This window comes from Protopterus annectens, chromosome 3.part1 (genome assembly GCF_019279795.1).
Source record: "Protopterus annectens isolate FY-2018-M chromosome 3.part1, PAN1.0, whole genome shotgun sequence".
In the NCBI taxonomy this organism is placed as follows: Eukaryota; Metazoa; Chordata; order Ceratodontiformes; family Protopteridae; genus Protopterus; species Protopterus annectens.
This window is the reverse complement of record NC_056732.1, coordinates 1,158,691,678-1,158,717,275: the sequence shown is the minus strand read 5'-3', so window position 1 is coordinate 1,158,717,275 and position 25,598 is coordinate 1,158,691,678.

Below are 25,598 nucleotides of genomic sequence, written 5' to 3'. Positions count from 1 at the left end.
GGTTTTGGTGTTAGAAGAGATATTCAGACATATGTACTGTTTTACACTGTGATGTTTTATGTCATAAACTACTGACAGGTATATGTATGTGCTTGCAGTAATTTCCTGGGGAATATAAGATGAATGAAGCTGTGTCCAGTATGGTGGTCTGCAGCCTACATATTCTTGCACAGTCATGCCATTCTGGAGGGGGTGCAGCAGACACTTGCTGATGTGTCTGTGAAAATGGTTCAGCACCTTGGTACTGTGGTGGCAGAGGATCCCATGCTTGTACATCTATCAACATGACAGAATGACCATATCCTGCTGTGGCCATAATTCACAGCTGTACAGATTTATACAGGTTACCCAGAGGAAGGGCTCATATTTCTTGTCATTAACTCTTCACATTGTGGTTTACGAGCAGGTTTGTAGCCACCCATTCCTGTTTTTACAGGCAAGGATAGTATGTGCACACATCTGAGTTTCAGACTTCACACACTCCATTGTGTCCATGCTTCCACCCACCCCCATGTTATTCTATCCTCTTCCGAATGTTATGCAAATGATAGCTGATAAGTATCCCTATAGTTATCACTTCATCCCAGCTGTATTTAGGGGTTGGTCCACAGTTCATGCAGTAGGACATGGTGGACATCCTAATGGGATTTGTCAACATGGCCTTGCATTTGTGTTCTGTGGAATGTGTTATGTTGTTTTTGGGAGTCCATGAGATAACATACATTGCCAGTACGGGCAAGACACAGGCCTTTGACAGAGGACTGTAGGGCATTTGATAGTGATGCAGGCCATTGGTAGCAGGTCAGTGCATTGTGTCACTCCTACAGTCCCAGGCTGCAAGCCACTGTATTCCCCTGGGGTGACAGGGTAGGTTTGCAAGGTGTTAATGGCAATAGTTTCTGTTCTTGTTAATCCATTGGTGCGGATGCTGGCAGGGTGCTGCTTACAGCTAGGGACATACCTGCATGGGACACCTCTTCAGCATGCTACATTCTGTGAATATTCCCATACAGAGATGGGGGTCATATTGTACTGAATCCCAACAGCAGGGATATGACCTGTGAAGTACCTGTGGATGATGGTGGAGTGAGCTGAGTGCATATGTGCTATGGAAGCTACTTTCAGCTGACTCACAGATAAATGTGGGGTATTCCCCTTATGCTGGCTTGTGTGGGGACATCAGTGGTTTCTCAGTACTTCACACCTGAGCCTTTTTGGTCTGCCAGTGTTTGGCTAGACTACGTCAGTATTCCATACTACACAGCCAACTAATGTGCTGCTAACCTGTATGAACAAATCCAAAGGTGAGTCCATTTGACAGTAACATTTTTTTACACACTGTGTCTAGGGTACTTCCACCTCTGTACTGTTTGTATGTCTGGGCCCACATTCATGCCATGTCCATCTTTCAGATGGTGACAGATATTACGTCCAAACAATTAATATGGATTACTGCTGGATTGTGTCTTGCTGGGATGCATTGTGTTTGGCACGGCAGTTGTGAGAACTTGGCCCTGTCATCAACAGTACTGGCCAATGGCTGCCGGGACACATCCCTCCATGCCTACATGCTGACCACTTTCACACAATATACAGCACACAACAACCTAACACACATAGTCCTGCATATTGTACACGTGCAACAATCTATCATTCTACTTTGGCCAGCTCAGGTAATCTGTTCTCCACTGTTATTATACCCACATATACATGTTACTACATTTCTGCATAGGATTGTGGGGGGGGGCACACCTGACAACTGTAAACATTAGCTATAACTGTACTGGTATTTCAGGTACTCTGTTGGCTTCCATTTCATTCTGTATTCTGACCTATCATGCAGATTAGTGATATATCAGTGTAGTACAGTTCTTAGGTTTTATTGACCTACATTTCAGTTTCAGTCTTCTTACCCTTCAAAACTAACATCCCACTGCCTGACCTGTTGTAGTCTGTCTGTGTAGGTCTGGAGGGGGGCTGTTCACTCAGAGGCCTTAGTACAGCCTCTCTTTGTGTTTGTCTACACCTATCCTGCTGGCTGAGACTATTGTTGGGTATGTGAGCTTCACTGACTGCATGTGTGTGCCCTATGGGCACACATTTGGCCTACCATATGTCCTGCAGTGGGTTTTGTCACCTTGTCTAGTATTGTGTACATTGTTGATACCAGTATTTGTTATGGATTTCATGCTGCTGATATAGGTGTCTACTATCTGCTGCCATCCCATTCAGCCACCCAATTACCTTGCATGCTCACAGCCATACCATAGATACAAGTAGCAGAACATACTACTCCATTCAGCAATTGATAGTGAGAGTAACTTACCTTGTGGCTGCGCCAGTATTGAGGATGGTGCTAGAGGGATGACTATGTCAGATACACATAGTACATTTCCTATACATGGTTAAACACAGGTAGTGTCATGTTTGGCATCCCTTTTTACTGTATGTGCGAGTCAGGGAGATGTGTCATTCCCTGGGTCCCCTATGGTGTCAGTGTATGTGCTAAGTGTTGCCTCTTTGCCAAGGCCTAGGCATACTGGGCATGCCTCCTTCTGCCTACAGGGCAGGCTCATCTTGTTCCTACTCTGAGTCACTCTGTGCCTGTTCTGGCCTTGGCAATGGTGGTGGGGGGCTGTGTGGCCCTGCTCCATGCTATTCCTGCTGCAGCTGTTTCCACAGGATCATATTGCATAGCATGGCACATACAATAACAATTTGGGTACATGTAGCTGGTGAGTACTGCAAGGCTCCAGTGGATATGTCCAGGCACCAGCACTGTGACTTGAGCATCCCAAACACATGCTCTATTATGATTCTGGTCTATGCGTGTGCCTCATTGTGGAGTTCTTGTTCGTGAGTGTGTGCATTTCTGATAGGTGTCATCAGCCATGGCTCCAGTGCATAACCAGCATCCTCCACTAGGTGGCCATATGGGATGTCCCCATTGGCAAATCTCTGGTACAGCTGTGTCATATGCCAGATGTGAGAGTCGTGATAGCTTCCAGGGCTGCCAGCACACACATTCATTATAATACCCTGGGCATCGCACATGACCTGGCAGTTGATGGAGGGAAAGCCCTTGCAGTTTATGTAGACTCTACCCCATTCACCAGGTAGTGCTTTGATGTGTATGTGCATGCAGTCTATAGCACCCACTACCTCTGGGTATTCTGCTATTTGGTGGAAGAGACACAATTTTCTGGTCAACACCTCATGGGTGTTGAGGAAATATATCTGCTCACCGGCATGTGCTGACATGGCATCCAGGAACTGGTGGAGTACCCTGGATGCTAATACCTATGAGATCCCCATGATATCTCCAGTTGGCCTTTGGAAGGTACCTGTGGATAGTATTCTTAAGCCTACACATACCTTGGTATCCACTGAGATGGGTTCCCCTCTGTTGGTTCTGTGTGTGAAGTGTGACCAGCACAGCTCAAGAGTTTGCTGTAGGAGGTCCCTGTCCACCCTATAGTTCTCAACTGTTTCCAGCTCATGTAGCCCCTGGTAGGTTACCATGCATCTGTACACTCTTCTTCTCCTCACTGTGGATTTGTTGCCAGCATTGCCATCCTCACCACCCTCAGCCTCTTCCACATGTCGATTTATGATAGCAAAAGCAGCGCCTATCATTTTGTTGCTTTTGTTAGGTAAAAGTTCCCCATTTCTGTACATCGGTGGTTTAGAGTTTGAGGGAAAAACCAGAGTGAAAGGGGTTTGGATAGTTTATAGTAGTGTGCTGGGTTGCTGCCTGTGTAATTGGCTTGTTCTGATACATTTTGCCAGCCAGCTATGCTAGTTCTCCTTGATTACTTTCCTTCTGCTATTTTCCCTTCCTATTGCCTTCCTGTTTAAGCCCCAAGGCGCACCGCGCAAACCCAGTGCTCAGATGTGAATTGTGCTGCTATTTCCTGTTTTTATTTTTTAAACTTGGTGCGCACCGCAAACACCCATTTAGGAAATGTAAACACCATTTATCAGAAACTGGCCCTCCCTGGACACGATCACACTCTGCATTTCTTAGTGGAGGACAATACAGCCTTAGACATACCCCCTGCCTTAGCTGCACTTAGCTAAGCGCAAACATGTGCCGCAGGGCTCCAGTAAGCTTACAGCATGAGTGACACACCCCCTTATGAAGTCATCTAGCTGTTAGGCTTATACCATGATCTTACTGCACCTACACGGTTGGGTACAAGCTAGCACAGAGGGGAAATCTGTGATTCATTATCATTGCCCTCATTTGCATAGGATTGACTGCTAATGCATGGTTACAAATCTGACACTCAGCCTTCCCCTTAGCAACCACTATTCCTTGGTCTTGTTGTGTCATGCATGCCATAGAGTATTAGGGCAGAATTATGATTTTGGTTTAAAAGCTTTTTTCCAGCTTTTTTTTTTTTCGGGCCGATCCCATTTGCGCACTGCTGCCCTGTGCTTCACCGGCCGAAATCGGCCAATAAAAAAAATTAATTTTTATAATTTTGAAATTATTTTTCATGCCTATGACCATATATTTGGCTTTTGGCATGCCTAACCCTCCTTATAGATGCCTTTTTTATGAGCTGTCATGCCTCCTTTTTGTAGTTTGCAGAAATGTTTTCAACTACTGGCTGAATACATTTTTGCAATCTACACTATTCCTGCATGGACGTCTGCCTGCTTCCCGGATCACTACTTCATGTCATTTGTATGTTTTTCACCAGCAAATGAGCTAATTAGCATACAGGGGCTGTGTCTGTGCAGGAATAGTGCTGGAGCGCTCGTGCACATCCTGGGAGCTTATTCCTGGGTCGCACGACAGCCATATTGCCTGCAGCAGCTCTTGCACTATTCCTGCATGCCGTGCAGAGCTTGCTGATTCCTGGGGATGGCGTTACATAGGTCTCTGATAAGAAATTTGGACAGTGAATGTTTTTTCTTAAGTTCTTAGGAAAACAGTAGTATCACCAAGTGTTTTTACTGCATTACAGAAATGCTTTTATTGCTCTACATAAGTAATTTGCATCTTTCTACACTATTCAGCTTTGGATTGGTGAGTGCTGATCCAAGTCTGATGTTTTAGTTTTTGATATTCTCTGTATTTGATAGATTTGGTATAGTCTTTTTGTTTCTTTCCAGAAGTTATCTTTTAGTTGTATTGCCTGACAATTATTAATAAAAAAATGACTTATATCAAAATTTGGCTGGTGTAACTTGCCTTGGTTAGTTGTGTGTTTTTTTGTGGCACATTCTAGTGACATTTTATTGACTAATATTATAGATAGAAATATGTATAAATAAATAGAAAAGATATGTTTTAGATATAGATTGTAGAACAAAGTGAAAGATGGAAAAACACTCATCCTTTACAAGTAAATGTTTTGAACTTTGAGACTGTCACACTTCAAAAACTGTTGAGACTTATATTTAGTGTATACATTTACACGGCAATAAGGGATTTATAAAGACATTATCACCACTGAATTATTAGGCCGTCATGTAGGGAGCTGTTGCAGTACTGCAGCAAGAAAGCATTTCAGAAGCACAGAGGAGACATATGGAGCAAAAAGCTTATTAGCAGCTCACTAACAATTTTCTGAGTGTAACGCAGTTCATTTAGTAGTAACTGCACTAGTATTCCTCCTAACAGTTCACATAACACTGTTTTTAATACACACACACACACACACACACACACACACACACACACACACACACACACACACACACACACACACACACACACACAGCTTTGCATTACTTACCTGTTGCAGTGCTAACATCCCTTCTCATGTAAAAAGCATCAAGGTTATCCTTGCAGGAGGCAATGGTGTCACACTGCTTAAAATACAGAGCAGTTTAGTCCACAGAAGGGCACCAGATAAATCTTTTCTTTTTTTTTGTTTTTGTAATATGTTGGGGAAGATTTAAATTTTCAGTGTATAGTAGGTGTTAGTGTAGCCATTCATCCTGTAATGGTATGAGAGTTTTTGCTGGGTGGAATACCAGGCATAGATCTTCACAGAGAAGTTTGTAAGAGACAGGCTGAAGAGATAGGTCTTCTAGCCTGTCTTGGTAGCTAAGGATTTTTAGGCCAATAGTCTTCATCAGAAAATTTTATTTTTTTCTTGCTGTACGATATGTCTAGCTAGGTAAATGCAGAAGAGGACATTGTACACAATAACTGTTCAGATTAGGGCAGACTACTGTTAGACAATAGATGAGATACATTTCAAAATCAGTTGTACTCAAAAGGTGGATATCCTAACTACTGTTGCAACTTGGCAGTCAAGTTTGAGAGACCTGTGGATCTATCGAGTGGGATACTGGTTGTTCTGTAAGTTGTAGATGAGGGATGTTTTCCAAAGATGAGGATGCTATACTTTTTTGCATTTAGTCTGAGCCCTTTCTCTGTACTTCACTGGTTTGTAATAACCACCCCTGCTGAAGCTTTTCTGAATCAGTTGATAAAGGATGATGACATCCAGCTTGCAGTTACTGATAAACATGGTTATCCATAGTTTGGGGTTTATACTATGGATGTCAGAGAAGTATATATCAAAAAGGAGAGGTTCCACTACTTAGCCTTGTGGAAATCCACTGGTTACTCTCTTACTTTCTGAAATCGCACCTGTTGTTTTAATTGTGTGTGTTCTATCCTTCAGTCAGTTTTCAATCCATCCTCCCACATAAGCCATACCTTAGGTTCCATCAGTCTGCTTACAATACCAGCAAGAATGTCTGGGTCAAAGGGCTTGGCCAGATTCAGATAAAATGTGTGAACTAAGTGCTCAATTTCCACTGTCTCAATAACCTCACAAAAAACAACTGGTTTATGCAGATATGCTCTGGTTTTGACAATACCAAACTATTCTGAGTCAAACTATATGAAAATTTGAATATTGCAGTTTCTGAATTTGGAAATGATACATTTCATGGCTTTACAAATAAGGCTGGTTAATCAGAGGGCCTGTAACTCTTGGTGTCTTTGGTAGGGCCATCTTTGTGCAGGGGCACTACTACAATTATTTTCCAAAACTCTGCGACATACTCTGTGGATAAGTTTATGTTGAACAAGTATAGATGGGGTTCAGCAAGGGCATGTCTGGCACTAATAATTGGGCATCCATGTAAATTTCCAGGGCCCATGGAAATGGTGATTTAAGTTTCAGAGAGTATAGCAAAGTCAAGATGATCTTATGTATTTCGTGAATTTTGAGCATTCATGATGTCATGCTGATTATCTCTGAAGTGAAGAAAACATTAAATCTGTCTGCAGCTTTGTTAGCTATGTCTTTATGTTCAGAGTGGTAGTGCCATTTTGGATTAGTTCTGCACATTGCAAGGTATTATTTCTGTTTCTTATTGTAACTAAAGAATTATGTGTAGCTATCTATGGCTTTTGATGCAAGTTTCAGTTCACGTTCATCTTTTTATTTTCCGTGGTTGTCCTTAATGTTCTTTTCTGATATTTTAGATAGAGTACTGTGCGTATATTTATTGTGGGACTTCACTTTATTTATTTATTTTTCTTTTGCTATACAGCTGATTAAAGCAGTGCACTACCACTGTAGTTTATTTTTACATTTCTACAAATTTTTGCTTGTATTGGAGTAAAATTCAGATGGTAAAGTAGATTCTAATGCATCAATGGGGTGGTAATATTGCAAGCAAACTCAGAATGTAAACAAGTCTCTATGCTTAAAGTTCTTGAATTAAAATTGTTTACCATTGTGGTCTTAGTGGATTTAAAAAAGAAGTTTACCAATTTGTGATCTAAATTAACCAGGGATAGCGATACTAAAGTCTAGATAAACTTGGGGGCAGCATTGCTGAGGGCCAGATCCGGAGTGTTCTGCCACCTTATTAGGCTGAGTAATGGTTTGTTCTAATGAGTTAGGTGCACCCAGCGTTAGATGTGTAGGTACACTAGCTAATGGAAGAGTAATTGAAATCATCAATATACAAGTATTTTTGTTAGTTCATAGGTTCATAAGATGATACTTGGCTATTGGCCCTGATGCCTTTATAAGCCTAGCCAAGAATTTCACCCATGTTCCCTGAATGTCAGTACCTGTTTCCCCTGTCCAGCAGAGACACTAATAAATGCTTATTTTCCTTTCCATGTATTTAAACCTTGCACCTACTGCTCATGATGCCGTACCTCTACCAATATAGCTACGAGGATATATAAATATTCACCGCTGCCATGTTTCGAACCTGGGCCCCTATCAACTACAGCCTACTGCACTAACCCACTAGGCCACACAAATCTTTATGATATCACAGCCACATATATATGTCCTCCACTGTGAGATTTGAACCTCCTACTTATCTAGTTACACAATCTAGACAACATAGTATTAGTCACAAGTACCACAGAAGTGTAAATGAAGATAAAAAGATTCAAACACTGCACCCTTGCCACAAGAAGGAGCTCATTAATAAGTCAGTGGTTTAGATCACTTTGCCAATTGCCATAATAGCAGTAGCAGTAGTAGTAGATCACTAACTACAGTTAAGACTCTGTCATTGTCTATGGGGGGTGATGATTGGTCATCTATAACAGACTATGAATTTATAGTTCTTCTTTAAGAGTGCATGGTGGAGTTCAATAAGGTCAATGGTGGGGTTGTGTGGAAATTACTTAGATGTGATATTATCTCTGACAAATACTGAGATGGAGTCTACCAATTCTGAAGCCATGGTAAGTGCTAAATCCAGGTAGTGACAGTATGCTATCTATTACAACAAAGACATAGATGTGTACGGCATGTGCAAGAGCATCAACATCAAGCAGTTTGTTAAGACCTCTAGTATTGATAACAGCAACCTTTATGCAGTTAGAATTATCATTTGAAATATCACTGCTTGTTGGAATGTCCAGAGGTTGGACTTCTTGTTATTAAAAAAAAAGTACTACAAGGACAGGAAGGGATATGGCCAGTAAGTATAAGCCATGGAGTGAGAAGTGTAGACCATCTCTAACAAAGCAGGTTGGACAATATTACATCTCTTTCTAGGGTGGCAGATCCAACATGTGTCTCCGAGTGTCCCTCATTTTTGACTGCAAAATGTAATTCACACCCACATGGGCAATCACTACGCCATACTCATATTTGCCCAGTGTGAGGGGCTAAAGAGCTCTTGTGATGTTGCAGATCCAGATGCCAGAGAGACAAGTGACTGTTATGCTATCCTTGTCCATCCTTGTGAAGATGGTGTCTGAGTGCATAACAATGGAGTCACAAATTATTAGAATATTTCTTCTGTAATCTCTAAATTTGTGGTAGTGGGACACTTATGGCCTGCATGCCTGTGACTTTTTGCCCCCTATAGGGCTGATGAACTTGTGGTAGTAAATGTATATCGAGACTTGATTTTACTGGATATAGGAGATTTAGGTAATATTTTTTAGACAACCTCAGCATATGTTGATTTGGTGGTACATGTATATAGGTTCATAGGTTCATACGTAGGTACTAGGCTATCTGCACGAAGGCATTTAAAAGCCTAGCCGGAATGTATTGGCTTTCCCTGCCCCCTTAGATTAGTTCCCTGTGCCTCTGTCCAGCAGAGTCACTGAAGTGATCCCTGGGGTATACTTACTGTTTCCCATCTACTCGTCAAGGTTTCTCTTGAAGAGTGTTAGCAAGGAGCTCTGCCTAATGTAGACTGGAATCTTGTTCCAGAGCATGGGAAGTCTCTGGGACAGGAATCTATTCCTCCAGCACATCCTATTTATTGTTGTGGTGAGGTGTAGATCCTGACAGCGTGTGGCTCAAGGGGATATGGTTTTCTTTAGGTGGAGCATGTCCATCAATTCTGGGTTGGACATGGCCTTGTCTGTCAGGCAGAGATCACCTCTGAGTAGGCGGTATGCAACCGAGTACAGCTGGTGTTTCTTCAGTTGAGCTGCATAGGGCATCTGTTTTAAGCTAGTGATCCTCTTGGTGAGGTACTTCTGTGGTCTTTCCAGCTGTTGCAGGTGTCTTGTAAGGTATATCCCAAATGGGGCATTTTACTCTATGATGGGTCTGATGAGTGATGTGTAGAGGGGCGCAATGACCTTGTTTGATCTGGATGCAAACCCTTTTGTGATTAGATGGGCTACATAGAAGGATTTTTCTAACCACTTTGGCAATGTGGTTATCAAAGGAGATGTTACTATCTGCTTGGGTCCCCAGATCCCTTATTACATTTTCCATATTTAGGGGGCTACCACCTATGTGGTAGGTTGTGGGTATTTTGTTTTTTCAAAAGAGGATGACTATGCACTTTTTGGCATTTAGCTTGAGGCCATGGTTTTGATACCAGTTATCTGTCTCAGTGAGACCCTTTTGGAGGATGTCTGTGTCAGCCGAAGAGTCAATTATAGCAACTAGTTGGCAGTTATCTGTGAACTTGGTCATCCATAGTCCTCCTGCACTTGCCTGTACCTCTGAGAAGTATATGCCAAACAGGAGGGTCCTAGGACTGAGCCCTGGGGAATGCCACTTGTAACCGGTTTAGAGTCAGACCTAGCTCCCACAACTCTTACCATGTGGGTTCTGTCCATGAGCCAGTTGGAAACCCATCTCATGATGTAGGGATTTATGTTCAGGCTGGTGAGCTTGTCTATAATACCAGAATGGGGAATGGTGTCGAAGGCCTTTGCGAGGTCTAGGTAGGCTGTGTGGACCACCTTTCCCTCATCTATAGCCTTGGTAACTGTCTCAAATAAGTCCACCAGGTTTATGAGGCATGATCTGCCCTTAACAAATCTGAACTGGGTAAGGTACAGGGTTTAGAGGTTCCCAATGTCTCTGTTAATGAGATCCATGATGATGTGCTACATAGCCTTGCAGACCAAGCTAGTGAAGCTTATAGGGTGATAGTTCCCGAGGTCTATTGTGGCTCCACCTTTGTGGAGTGGAATAACCATTGTTGTGCACCACTCTATGGGCACGTAGCCTGTGTAGAGGCTGAGTTTTAACAGTGTGTTTAGGTGTGGGGTTAATTCATTTTTGAGCTTGTGTAGGACGCAGCCTAGGACACCGTGTGGTCCCATTGATGCTGTGTTTTGGCTTTGGAGAGGGCTGTTTTAACCTGAGTGTCTGTGATTTCAGGGACACTACATTCTTCTGGTATGGTTATGGGCCCTTTTGGAGGTGAGAGGGGGTGAAGTTTGCACTGAACCTGTCTGCCAGGATGTTGGCGATATCAGTCAGTTCATTGTATTTTGTGCCATTCTGCACTAACTCCGAGCAGATCTAAGAATTGCCACTTAGATTCTTGACATAGCTAAAGAATGCCTTGTGGTTATCTTTGGTGTCCTCGGCAATTTTCCTTTCGAAGCTAGCCTTGGATGATTTTATGAGGGATCGTAGTTTCTTGCTGATACTGAACAGGGATGTCTTCCCTTCTTGGGATTTTATCTTTTTTGTACTAGTTTCCTCCTTCTATTGTATAGCTTGTTTATGACAGGGGACAACCAGACTGGTTTCTTTTTCTTGGAGGAGTGAGTCTTGGTTTTGATTGGGATCGCACGATCTATGCATTCTTGTAGGTGCCCGTAGAGTGCATTAGTAAAGGATTTTGCAGCTTGGACAGTGTTATCCTTTAGCATGGGGGCTTTGAAACTTTCCACCTCAGTCTTAAGTAACATGACGTTTGCTTTTTAAAAGTTTTTCATGGTTGTTTCTTTGACCTGGGGTGTGGGTGGAATGTGGCTATCCAGAGTGATTATTTTATGGTCAGATCTAACCAGCGAGGGGTTAACCTCCATTGTGAAACACCGGTCACCCATGTTGGTGATGACCAGGTCCAATATGTTGTCACCTCAGATGGGGATGTTGACCAGTTGATCCAGGGTATTTGAGTTTATAAATTCTAGGAAATGTTGGGCAAGGGAGTTAGTACTTGAGTAGTTCTCCCAGTTAATGTTTGGGTAATTGAAATCGCCCAATATCAGGGTGTTTGGTAGAACCTTTATGTTTCCCAGTGTTTCCAGAAATGCAGAATGGGGGTCCTGGACATGGTGGGTGATCTGTAGCAAGCTACAATTTGAATTGCAGTGTATATGGTGCTGTGTGATGCACACAGTCCTTTGTTTTAGGTGAGAGGTTTTCTTCCATATTGATACGATACCTGCATTTATTAAAAAAAATGTATTGTTAGTACCGAGTATTAGTTCATTGTGTGGGATCATTAGAAAGTTTAAGGACATCCAGTGCTATGTGGTTGTCACCAATGTCAGCCAAGTGAATTTACTTCTTGTGAGGGGTCACTGACACATGTGTTTCTTAACAGCAAGTCACTGATGATCAAAGTTAGAAGGGAGGCTGCAATCAACAGGTAAAGGAGGTTTCAATCAACATCTGAATAACAGTTTCAGAGACATGATATTTTAACAGCTTAGAGTATCAGTAACAGATCCTTTTCTTCTCTTAGAATGTCAGAGATTTAAGTTAGTGAGGTAACGCATAGTGACGTAAGGGTGAGTTGCAATAATAGTCACAATTTGGCTTAATAATAATAGGTAAGGTGCAGCTTGTTGTGCACCAAGGGTCACAGCACAACAGATAGCAGAAAGACTGAGCACTGAGAAAGAAGACCAATAACCACAAATGTGATTCTAATACTCTGACAGAGGTGATTTTACTGGCTTGCATCTATGGAAGTTATAGCTCACTGACACCATGTACAGCACAGCTCAGTGCAACCCAGGAAAATCGAGTGTAGTGATGCACACGGTACTGCTATTTAAATGAAGACAGACTCTAAAAACTCAAAAATAAATCAATGTGAATGTGTTCCTGAATCCTACTCCTATCTGATCAAATCCTACCTGGCATTTTGTAACAGAATCTTTATGGAATTTTAGCCAGACAAATTACCACGCTCCTTGCTTTGATTTATGATTTCATTTTATGAATAAGGACTTGTATGTAGCCCATCATTGAAGTAGGAATAACAATTATCCCTTTACAGTACATCATTTTTTTTTATTTGCATATTTGCCATGACAAAAGACAAATCTGGGACTTTAATGGAGAGAGAGAGCATAAAAGAAAAATGAAAAGAAATAAGTAGTTTATTGTAATGCAAGTAGGAACAGTAAGATTGTATTATTTGTCATTCTGAAAAAAGTTATATGCCCACCTTTTGCATAATTGTAGTATTTCTAACTTTACACTGCACACCTATGCCTTTTTGTAGCCTACTCAGTGTAAACCCTCCTCAGCCATCTTCCCCAACACACAATCACCTCTTCCCATTTTCATGACCCACATATCTGACAAACTTCTTAATCTTAATAATAAACTTCTTAGAGCTATCGCTACTTGCTACTTATTTCAGTACTTTGATAGTTCCCTCATCACCCACACCAATCACTAGCATTAGTTCCATTACCCCTTGTTTGGCCAAACTCCCTTAATCTCTCTGTCTCTCAATCACAAATAGGCATAGACACCAGCTGTCCTCAGTTTTCATACCATACACATGGTCCACACACTTATTAATTCCTTCTATAGCCCTTTAACAAGCTCACAGCCCCAAGATATCTGGATGTTGTCTGAATCCACTTCTCCCATCTCCAACAAACATCCAACCCTCCCTCTGCAGCCCAATCAGTGTGACAATTTGGTTGAGGTGCAGTAGTCAAGAAAAACATTTTGCAGTCTTTGAGGTTGCACTTTTCCCCACCATGTGACCTTGTAGCTGTTAAAAATAAGTTTGGAGGGATGGAGGGTATCCCCCTCAATTGAGTACAGAAGGGTTTGCTCATGCAAAAAAAGACTTACGTAATGCTTATGTAACAAGGTTCATAGGTAGGTACTAGGCTATCAGAGCAAGGGCCTACGTAAGCCTAGCCAACAAGGTTCCCTGGCTTACGCCACCCAAGAAAGTTATTTTCCTGTGCCACTGTCGAGCAGAAACACAGAAATGATCCTCGGGGTGTATTTCCTATTTCTCATCCACTCATCAAAATTTTTCTTGAAGAGTGCTAATGAAGAACTTTGCTTGACATAGATGGGTGGCCTGTTCCAAAGTATGGGAAGTCTCTGGGACAGGAATCTATTCCTCCAGCATGTCCTGTTTATTGTGGTGACAAGATTTAGGTCCCTAGACATGTAGCTCGGAGGGATTTGGATTTCTTTAGGTGTAGCATGTCCAACAGCTCTGGGTTTGACATAGCTTTATATGTTAGGCAGAGATCACCAGGGAGTAGGTGATATGCTACGGAGTAAAGCTGGAGTTTTTGAAGCGGTCAGTGTAGGGCATTTGTTTGAGGCCATTAATCCTCTTTGTGAGGTACTTCTGTGGCCTTTTCAGCTGCTGCAGATGTCTTATGAGGTACATTCTAAAAGGGGCGTTGTACTCTATAATGGGTCTAATGAGTGTCGAGTAGAGGGGAACAATGACCTCTTTTTTCTTGGATGAGAACCATTTTATGATGAGGTGTGCTATGTAGAAGGACTTCCTGACTACTGTGGCAATGTGACTATCAAAGGAGAGACTACTGTTCACCTGGGCCCCAAGATATCTGGATATTGTCTGAATCCACTTCTCCCATCTCCAACAAACATCCAACCCTCCCTCTGCAGCCCAATCAGTGTGACAATTTGGTTGAGGTGCAGTAGTCAAGAACAACATTTTGCAGTCTTTGAGGTTGCACTTTTCCCCACCATGTGACCTTGTAGCTGTTAAAAATAAGTTTGGAGGGATGGAGGGTATCCCCCTCAATTGAGTACAGAAGTGTTAAGTAGATTGTTGCCTATGTGGTAGTTCATGGGTACAGAGTTTTTACCAAAGGGGATAACACTGCACTTTTTGGCATTGAGCTTGAGGCCATGGCTCTGACACCAGGCATCTGTCTCAGCGAGACCATTCTGTAGGATGTCCACATCATTTAGGGATTTTGCTATGGCTCCTAGTTTGCAGTCATCTGCAAACTTCATTAGCCAGAGGCCTTCTGTGTTAGCCTGTACTTCAGAGAAGTAGATACCAAACAGGAGAGGTCAAAGGACGGAACCCTGCAGTACTCCACTTATCACTGCTTTCAGGTCAGATTTGGAGTCTGCAACGTTTACAGTGTGGGTTCTGTCAGTGAGCCAGTTGGCAACCCATCTTGTGACATAGGGATTTATACCTAGTTTAGTGAGTTTAGCTATAATTTCAGAATGGGGGATGGTGTCGAAATCCTTGGTGCGGTCAAGATAGGCTGTGTGAACCACCTTACCCTCATCTACGGCTTTATTGACTGCCTCAAAAAAGTCATTCAGTTTCAGTAGGCATGATCTGCCTTTCACAAACCTGAACTGGGTGGGATCCAGAGTTTGGAGGTTACCAATGTCTTTGTTTATGAGTTCCATGATGATACGTTCCGTGGCCTTGGAGAACAGGCTCATCAGGCTAATAGGTCGATAGTTCCCAGGATCAGTGGTGGTTCCCCCTTTGTAGAGTGGGATAACTGTTGCTGTGTGCCATTCAGTGGGTACAAAGCCTGATACAAGGCTATTATTGAACATGGTGCTTAAGTGGGGAGCCAGTTTGTTCTAAAATTCATGTAAAACGCAGCCTGGGATGTTGTCCAGTCCCATGGATGCTGTGTTTTTGGCTTTAGAGAGTGCAGCTTTTACCTGCGTAGTTGTGATTACAGGGACTCTGCATTCTTCCTGTATAGATATGAGCCCTTTAGGGGGTGTGGGGGGGTAAAGTTAGCACTGAACCAATCTGACAGAATGTTGGCAATATCAGTTGGTTCTGTAATTTGTGTGCTGTTGTGCTGTAACGCAGAGCAGATCTGGGTGTTGCAATCGAGATTCTTGACATAGCTATAGAATGCTTTGTGGTTGTCCTTAGAATTAGTGGTGATTTTGTTTTCGTAGCTAGCTTTGGAGGATCTTATAAGGGATCTCAGCTTCTTACTGAGGCTGAGATGGGATTTTACTCTCTTTTGCAACAGTTTCTTCCTTCTGTTGTACAGTTTGTTATTGGCAGGGGACCACCAGATTGGCTTCCTTTTTTTGGAGGATAGCGTCTTGGTTCTGTTTGGGATAGCATGATCCATGCACTTGTGTAAGTGCTTATAGAGTGCATTTGTGTAGGATTCAGCAGTTGAAACTGTATTGTCCATCTGCTTGGGTGTCATGAAGGTCACCACTTCTGTCTTAAGAAGCATGAAGTTGGCTTTGGAGAAATTTTTTACCATGGTTTCCTTAATGGGGGGGGTGGGATGTGGATATTAAGGGTGATTAGCTTATTGTAGGATCGGACCAACAAGGAGTTGATTTCAGGTGTGGAACACTGGTCACTCATGTTGGTAATGACTAGGTCTAGGATATTGTTGACCCTGGTGGGGGTGTGGATAAGTTGATCCAGGGCATTGGAGTTTATGAATTCCAGAAAGCGTTGAGCTAAGGAGTTGGTACGCAAGTAGTTTTCCCAGTTAATGGTGGGGTAGTTGAAGTCACCCATTATTAGGGTGTTTGGTTGAACCGTAATATTTTCCAGTACATCAAGAAAAGAGGAGTGGGGATCCTGGGGCATGGTGGGGGATCTGTAGTAAGCTAATATTTGGATTGCAGTTTTTCCCAGAGTTAGTTGCACTTGGATAATGTCGGATGCATTATGCTGAGCAACTAGCGTGGAGGTGTGGATATCCTTAATGAATATGGACACACCTCCACCTTTGATGTTTTGGTCCAGGTTACATGGTCGAAAAGTGTGGTATGAGTTATAGCCTGCTAGTGCAGGGGTGCTCTCTGGAGCCTTGAAACAGGCCTCAGTCACTGCACAGATATCGATGTTCTCCATTTTAAGGAGTGCCTCGAATCAGTTAATTTTGAGATTTAGACTTCTAGCATTGAGTAGCATTACCCTCAGTTTTTGCTTGCCTGTTCCTGTTACGTGGTGAATTTGTTATTTGAACCTTGCCTACAAAATGCACTATAGGGGCAGCAAGAGTCTTAGCCAGTATCCGGAATCAAAAAGAAGAGCTAGCAAGTACGGCTGGTGCAAGGCAAGCAAGCTGATTAGACCCAAAGAAAAAATGCCAGCACCAAGAATGAGTTGAGTAGTAGAAGCTTTATTAAAGCTTAAATTTAGTCTAGACCGGTTTCAGCACATGGCTTTCATCAGTAGATTATTACACACAAAAGAAGGTCTTGTTATAAATACCTTTGTGACTGGAAGTAGATTGACATCATTTCAATCATGTCAATCTACTTCCATTGGCATTTTTTCTTACACACCGCTTTTGCTTCATGTACATCATCTTTGCATGTGCCTTTTTCGTTTGGTTCCAGTGGATTAATATTGTATGGCCTTGGATTTCACTACGTGGAGTTACTTGTTAGTTTACAACGTTTTTTTGTTGGAGAAAGCCTCAGCCATTTTTCATGCTCTTTAAACAACTTTGGGATTACCTGTATGTTGGATACCAATAGGGATACGACCTGGTGCTTCAATACGGGCAGAGGCGCTGATTTTTGTGAGGTCTTTTTTAGACTGCTAAACCTAGGTATGTGAAAATATGGTGTCAGCTATTTTAGATGTCCTTCGATGTTTCGGGGATTATTTACATGCTTGATACCTACACGGAGATGAGCTGGCACTTCTAAACGGGCAGAGGCGAAGATTTTTCGTTCAACATTATAGGGATTGGGGAGTTCCCTATTGGACCATTGTCACTGAACAAAACTTATTTTCAGGTACTTTCACATATATGGCTTCTTCATTTTGTTTTCTTTTCTTGGGGACTGTTGAGATTGTCTACCTTTCCATTTGGACTTTTTAATTGAATAACATCCACATTTTGGTTGCCTTATCATCGTTGGATGGATATTTTGTTGTGGGGAAGATTAACGCGATGATTTTTGACATTCTTTTACATGCAGTATATTCTACAGTAGCTATACTTTCGTACCGGTTCGTTTGAAGAATTGGGACTTTTTTTGCAAGTTGCTCTTCAGGATTTGGGACTATATAATTTATCATGTCTTTGTACTTATGATTGCTTTTTCATTTTAAAACAAAATTTGACATTTTTTCAGAGTATTGGCCACACTATCTAGTGAGAAGAACTAATTATATATTATTATTATAGACTCTTGATGAATAGGTATGTGGTGTTTAAGCAGCAACAGTATGTTTTTCATTTAAGCAGATTAATATATTGAATTTTTATTAATATTTTCTGCTTTCTAGCCCTTATGTTTATCTATCTCACTTATTGGGATTATATGCTATTTAAGTTTATATCCAGCGGGATGTAAACTTCTGCTATTATTTTATGCTTTTTGGGCATTTCTTATAACCCAGTACACCTGCCCAACTCATATATAATATATATTGGATAGACTATAGCAGGACATATCATACCTATTAAGCATATTATTTTGATTTATAATTTTTGCTATTTCTTAGGAATATACCATATTGCATGATTACTTTTATGTTGTCTATGTTAGGCTTTGCATATGGTCCATATTTCTAGTAGCATTCAGATAGGGACATTTATAATGTGGCTATATTGTTCATAACCTATGCAGTTCTCAATTATTGGGCCTTTCGTATTACTTAGGTGAACAATACGGATACGGGCTTTGTCTACATATACTTAGCAGCATTAAGACAGGGACATTCATGTTGTGGCTATATTGTTTATAACCTATGCAATTCTCAATTTTTAGGCCTTGCTTATTACTTAGGTGAACAATACAGATATTAGCTAAGTTTATATAATTATTTATATCCATAAAATTCTATCAGGATATGGTTTATTTTGTTTATCAAGCACATTACACTGCTTAATGCCTTTATTTGTCCAGCAGGAATATATCATGACAATATTCATTCATATCATAGGACTATTCATATAAACTGTCTGGGCTAGGCTTTGTATACTATTTATAGTTCTAGCAGTATCTAAATAGGGACATTCATGTTGTGACTGGTTTGATTACAACTTATGCAATTTTCATTGCTTACAATTTAACTTAAGATTACAGATACTTGCTAGGTTAATTTCAAAAAAATATACATTCTGGTATATTTACAGCAGGGCATGATATTTCGTGCCTACTAAGCGCATCTCACTGTTCCTTATTTTTGTTTCTGAGCAGCAATATATGTTATATGCTTATATACAAACATACATTTTGGTATTATTCCAGCAAGGTATGATATCTTGTGTCTGCTTAGTACATTACATTGTTCCTTAATTTTGCTCTCGAGTAGAAATATACTTTGTTAGTATTTATTTACATCATATGATTATTTCTATATCTCATTATTGGTAGAAATCTGAACATTCTCCATCTTTTGTTGCATGGGTTATGTCAGGGGAATATTGACAATTGCAAGCCACATGCAGGACTAACTTGACCTATATATATTACATGAAAATTTCATGTCAAGTACTATGTTGAAATTGTTATTAGAATTTTAGGTCATTCTGATAGCCAGGTCTTTATTCATTCTGATTTTTGATTACCTATGAGCTTTTGCTTTCGTCTCTGTCTGACTCAAACTAACACAGATATATATTTATATACATTCATTTAATTTGGGGTAGTGATACTGTTCCTGTTTTTTTGTTCAGGCACATTTTTGATTGGCTTTACCGTGCAAGCAAACAATATCTCTTTCAGGCAACTTATTGTCATGGATCTACAGAAGTTATTATCCGATAAGGATGATATAGAGGTTTTTGGCATTGGCATGATGTCTAAGGAATCGGACAGTGGTCCAATATTAGATCCAGTTGACGGTTTCTCTTGTTTGTTTAATCAGTTAGGCAAACAAATTAAAACTCTTAGGACAAATATCTGGCATCACAAATTGTTCAAGGCATACCAAAATCAAAAAATATCCCCTAGGGGATTAAGGTAAAAAATTCAACCATTAGTTGGGATACCAGATGACACTTTACTCAAAGATTGGCAGCTAGCACAGCAGGAGGCAGCCATGTCATTTGTAAATATATTGGCATCTTTTTACAAAAGAACTGTTCAGACCAATATTTTGGAAGTTGAAAAGACATGCCATGATCTTAAAAAATTTGAAGAACAGGCCAATTTCAAAGGTGGCCTGAGCAAAATATCCAAGGAACTGTTGACTCTTGAGAATAATCTTAAAATTAAAAAACTTCACAAATTCTCAAGAGACAAGGAGGATTATGACAGAGGTAGACAGTTTGAGTCACACAGGGGGGTAAGGTTTGCCCAGGGTACTAAGAATCTGACTTTTGTGTGCAAAAAGAGACCTAGGTCTATTTTGAAAAAGACGGGCTTCAGTAACACCACTTCTAGTGAGGAGTCCTCAACAACAGACACAGAATGTTTTGGCACTGGTGACTCACCAAATGTTAAGAGGGGACGAACATCAGATGACCCTTTAGGGGTAGAAAACACAGGGGAGGCAGAAAACACAAGGGTAAAAAGTTTGGAGGATCTGTTCATGTCAGTAGTAAAATAGATTTACCTTGTACTAATGTGCTCAATATTTCAAAGTATGTTTTATCACAAGATGAATACACATTACTCAATAAAGGTCTTGGATTCATTCCTGACTTTTTTATTGATGAGAGCTCTTTAGTATCAGATACTATTGCATTCTGTAGAAAGATTAACCTGAATTTATTTTTCAGACAACAGGATCATTCTGATCCTTCTCAAAGATCTTCTGAATTCCGATTTCATAAATCAACATTTAATCCTCCCATGGACAAACATGTGGCTATTTTTCAACAGGCCGTCATTAAAGATTTACATATTAATTTTGGATCAGATTACAATATCAAGCACAATTTATCCAAATCCGAACAACTGGCCTTAACACATCTTAAGAATAATACTGATACTGTCATTCTCTCTGCTGATAAGGGGGGGTGCAGTTGTAGTTATGGATGCCGATTATTATTGGGATGAAGGAAATGGACAGTTGTCTAACCATCATCATTACATGAAAATGAGTACCGACCCTACACCTATTTTCAAAAGAGAAATAGATGACTTTTTACAGGAGGCTGTGGAGGCTGGCATTATTTCAGATAAGATTAGATCACATCTGATGGTCAAAGATCCAGCCAAACAATACTTATATTTATTACCGAAAATCCATAAATCTATACATAAACCACCAGGCAGACCAACTGTGTCTGGGATTGGATCGCTCACAGAACCACTTTCTGTTTTTTTTAATGGAAAAATTGAAACCCCTTCTATCTCTAATTAGAGCTAGACTGCAAGACACTACTGAATTTTTGCAAATTGTCTCTGAATCAGAAGTGGAGCCGGATTGGCTAATGTGCACCCTAGATGTTAAGTCTCTATATACTAGTATTCCACACTGGGCAGGACTAGCAGCTTTGGATTTTTGGTTAAACAAAGCTAATATTTATGCCCCAGGATTCAATACATTACTCATTTGCATGGCTGAACACATCCTCACCAAGAATATATTTTACTTCAAACAAGACTGCTATTGGCAAATACAGATGGGTGCCTCTTTTGCACCCATTTATGCTGACCTTTATATGGGCTATGTGGAGGAACACATCATCTATGATGAATTGCACAATGTATACCTACCAGAGATTGACATCTGGAGAAGATATTTGGATGACTGTTGGCTAGTATGGAAGGGTGGTAGTGATTATCTTCAAGAATTTGTTGAACATCTTAATGGAAATATTTGGGGTACAGAATTTACGGTGGACTATCATCCTAATGAAATACATTTCTTGGATGTCTTTTTACAGCGCCAATCGAAAATTTCCCGAATACAACACCTTGCTCCATGCCAACAGTCTACATCCAAAACACACAATTAATAACATTCCCAAATCACAAAAGGATATGTTCCTCTGAGCAAGATCTTAAACAACATCATGATGATTTAGCCAATAGGTTTATCACTAGAGGATACTCTAGATATTCTATCAGTTCTGCCATGCTATGGAGCAGAAACCAATCTAGGGACTCACTACTGAAATACAAAGAACATCAAAAACATACAAATCAAGAAACATGCAGATTAGTTACAACCTATGGAAGGAATACTAAACACTTTCTTAATATTACAGATAAACATTGGAACATATTGAAGTCTCATTCCCTCCTCGAGGACTATTTGGGGGAGCAATGCTCATTCTCATACAGAAAGGGGAAAACACTTGGATCTCATTTCTCACATTACAAGAAACTTAACTCCAGAGATGAAACCTTGTCCCAAAGAACATTAACAGGTGAGAAATTAGTTGGAATATACCCTTGTGGTCATTGTAGCTTTTGTGGCTACATATTTAAAACTAAAACTTTCACTAGCAAAAACATGGGTCACTTATATGATATTGTTTTTTTTTGGTAACTGCAGTTCAGATTGGATTATATATCTTGCAACATGTACATGTCAAGCTTTTTATGTTGGACAGACATACAGACAGTTCAGAATTAGAATATCTGAACACCTGGGGGACATTAGAAATAGCAGGATTACAAATGCATTATATAGGCACACTATGAATCATCCCACTGCAAAGTTTTCATTTACTATAATTAATATCATTACAGGCAACCGTGCTTTTAAAACTGGATGGCATGACATTCTGAACAACAAAGAGAAAAAATGGATAGTGAAATTAGGCAGTTTATTTTCCCCTGGACTTAATGATAAATTATCATAATTCTAATATTGTTCTTTTTTGACTTTCATACTTATGTCTGAATATGTATATTTTTTAAGCACATGCATTTTGAATTGTTTATTAATATTTATTTTTACTTTTGTGTTTATTTTGTATTAATAACATTCTCTTCTTGAGACAGGAAATGATGTCAATCTACTTCCAGTCACAAAGGTATTTATAACAAGACCTTCTTTTGTGTGTAATAATCTACTGATGAAAGCCATGTGCTGAAACCGGTCTAGACTAAATTTAAGCTTTAATAAAGCTTCTACTACTCAACTCATTCTTGGTGCTGGCATTTTTTCTTTGGGTCTAACTAGTATCCGGAATCCCAGGGGCGACAGGTGCAGGCCATCTCTGGCAAAGCATCGTGATTTGTCAACCATGTCATCCCAAGCAGACAGATACTGGATCACTTTAGAGTGACACCAGAAGCTTAGCCAATTATTGAAGTCAATCATTTTATCCTTGTACTGCGGTATCATTCTGGGCAATGGCAGAATGCTACTCTGGGCTAGGGTCATACCTGCCTGGACTACCAGATCGGAGAGCTCTTCCATGTCTCTTTTCATGTAGTCCAGGTAGGTACATCTCAGGTCATTCACACCAACATGGAAAATGACAGAGTCATATTTATACTTGTTGTGGAGTGACCTGAGTGTGTGGGTTATGTGGCAGATCCTGGCACCCAACAGGCAGCTGACAGTAACATTCTCCTTGTTTAGCCTGGTGAGTGGGACATCAGTGTGCCTGACTATAGAGTCACCTATGACTAGTGTGTTGGGTACATTGTTTTGCCTTATAGGCTGTGGTTGAGTGGCCATACTGAGTCTGTGGGCTATGTGTCATTTGAGTTGTGTTGGGGGATGGAGGTTGCTTGCGTTTCTGCTTTGGAGATCTCTGTTGCTTTGACAGATTATTATTGAGAGCCTCTGAAAATGTTTTTGTGTTACTATGTGTGGATTTTGGTGGTGTAGATTTAGTGAGACTATGTGATGAGTGTGGTGCGGTGCAAATGTTTACCTTCTCCTCGTGACTGTCAAGTTTAGTCTTGGTTGGAGAGAGCTTTATCTCCAGTTTGGCTAGATAAGTGCATCTCTCACAGGTTGTAGTGTTGGATGGTAGGAGGAGAGGGTTGTCTGTGGACATGAGGCAATTTTTACATTGCCTCTAGATGCCCAGATTCATCAGATAGACAGGAGAGAACACTGGGAGCTGACCGTTGGACATGCCTGAATAAAAAACTATTTCCTCTATATAAGTCAGGAAAGTGAGTACAAGAGCTGTTTTTCTCTAAGCAAGTGAGAAAAGTAAGTACAAAAACTGTTTTCCTCTAGGTAATGAGGAAGGTTGAGTGCTATAGTAATTAGTAGCTTATTTAGTGCTTACATGTTCTGAACAAGTGCTGACACGAAAAAGCAAATTTAAGCGTTAAAACTAAGAATCTGTATCTGCACTAGACGAGTTACAGGATAGAAACAAGTGCAAATGCAGGCTTTCAAATGAGAAAGTTGAGAGAGATGGAAGAGATTACCCAAATGGCCAATAACTACAATTTCTGGGACAGAACCACTCCTTATGTGGTAAACAGGTTACCTAGTGCTTATCACTCCCACTAATAAGCTAGAAGGCTTCCCTTCAACACAGAAAGGCTCGGGGGCTCAGAAGCTTACATACAGTCCTGGATACAGCAAATCTGTATCTGGAACACTAGTTACAGGAAAGGTAGGAAACAGGCTTACCGTTTTTTCTTTTTACAGAAAAGTAGCAAATACAGTAGTAAAAACAATTCACATGCAATGCAAGCTAGCACACTTGAGTATGTAGTAATATTAGACCAAACACAGTTTAAAAATGCAATTAAATTAAAAAGAACTAAAAGCAAGTGCAGAAAGAGTTTGTTAGGTAGAATGTGTTAAAGAGATGGGACTGGGGAAGTGTCCCAGATCAAATCTACAGTGGGGCAGGCAACTGCAAAAGCCACCAAATTTAAACTACAAGCCAAAAATAGGGAGGATGAGTGGGACAAAACAGTTTCAGTGGAGATCTAAACAACAACTAACAGTACAAACTCTAAAACCAAAAAATATATACTCAGCTCTGTATATTTGCAGATAGATTGGAAAGCATTCTCTCAGAACAGGGAGACAACAGTTTCAACAGAGATCTAAGCAACAATTAACAAACTCTAAAACCAAAAAAAAATTTATACTCAGCGCTGTATATTTGCAGATAGATTGGAAAGTAGTCTCTCAGAAAACAGGTTCCAGCAATTAAATGCAGGCTGTTACTAACAGTTCAAATTTTATGCAAGTGATCCTTGAGTTAGATAACACACAAGCTGTAAAAAACAGTTATACCAACTGAAGACAAGGCAGAAAATAGGGTTGGGTGGGGAAACCGTTTCAACAGAGATCTAAGCAACAACTAACAGTACAAACTCTAAAACCAAAAAAAAATAGACGCAGCTCTGTATATTTGCAGATAGATTGGAAAGCAGTCTCTCAGAACAGGGAGACAACAGTTTCAACAGAGATCTAAGCAACAATTAACAAACTCTAAAACCAAAAAATATACTCAGTTCTGTATATTTGCAGATAGATTGGAAAGCAGTCTCTCAGAACACAGGTTCAAGCAATTAAATGCAGGCTGTTAACTAACAGGTCTAATTTTATGCAAGTGATCCTTGAGTTAGATAACACACAAGCTGTAAAAAACAGTTATACCAACTGAACACATGGGCAGAAAATAGGGGGTGGGGTGGTGGAATCAGTTTCAAGAGAGATCTAAGCAACAACTAACAGTACAAACTCTAAAACTAAAAAAAGATAGCTCTGTAAATTTGCAGATAGATTGGAAAGCAGTCTCTCAGAACACAGGTTCCAGCAATTACCAAAAGTAGCTATTGGCTATTGTTTTTTAACAGAATAGCTTT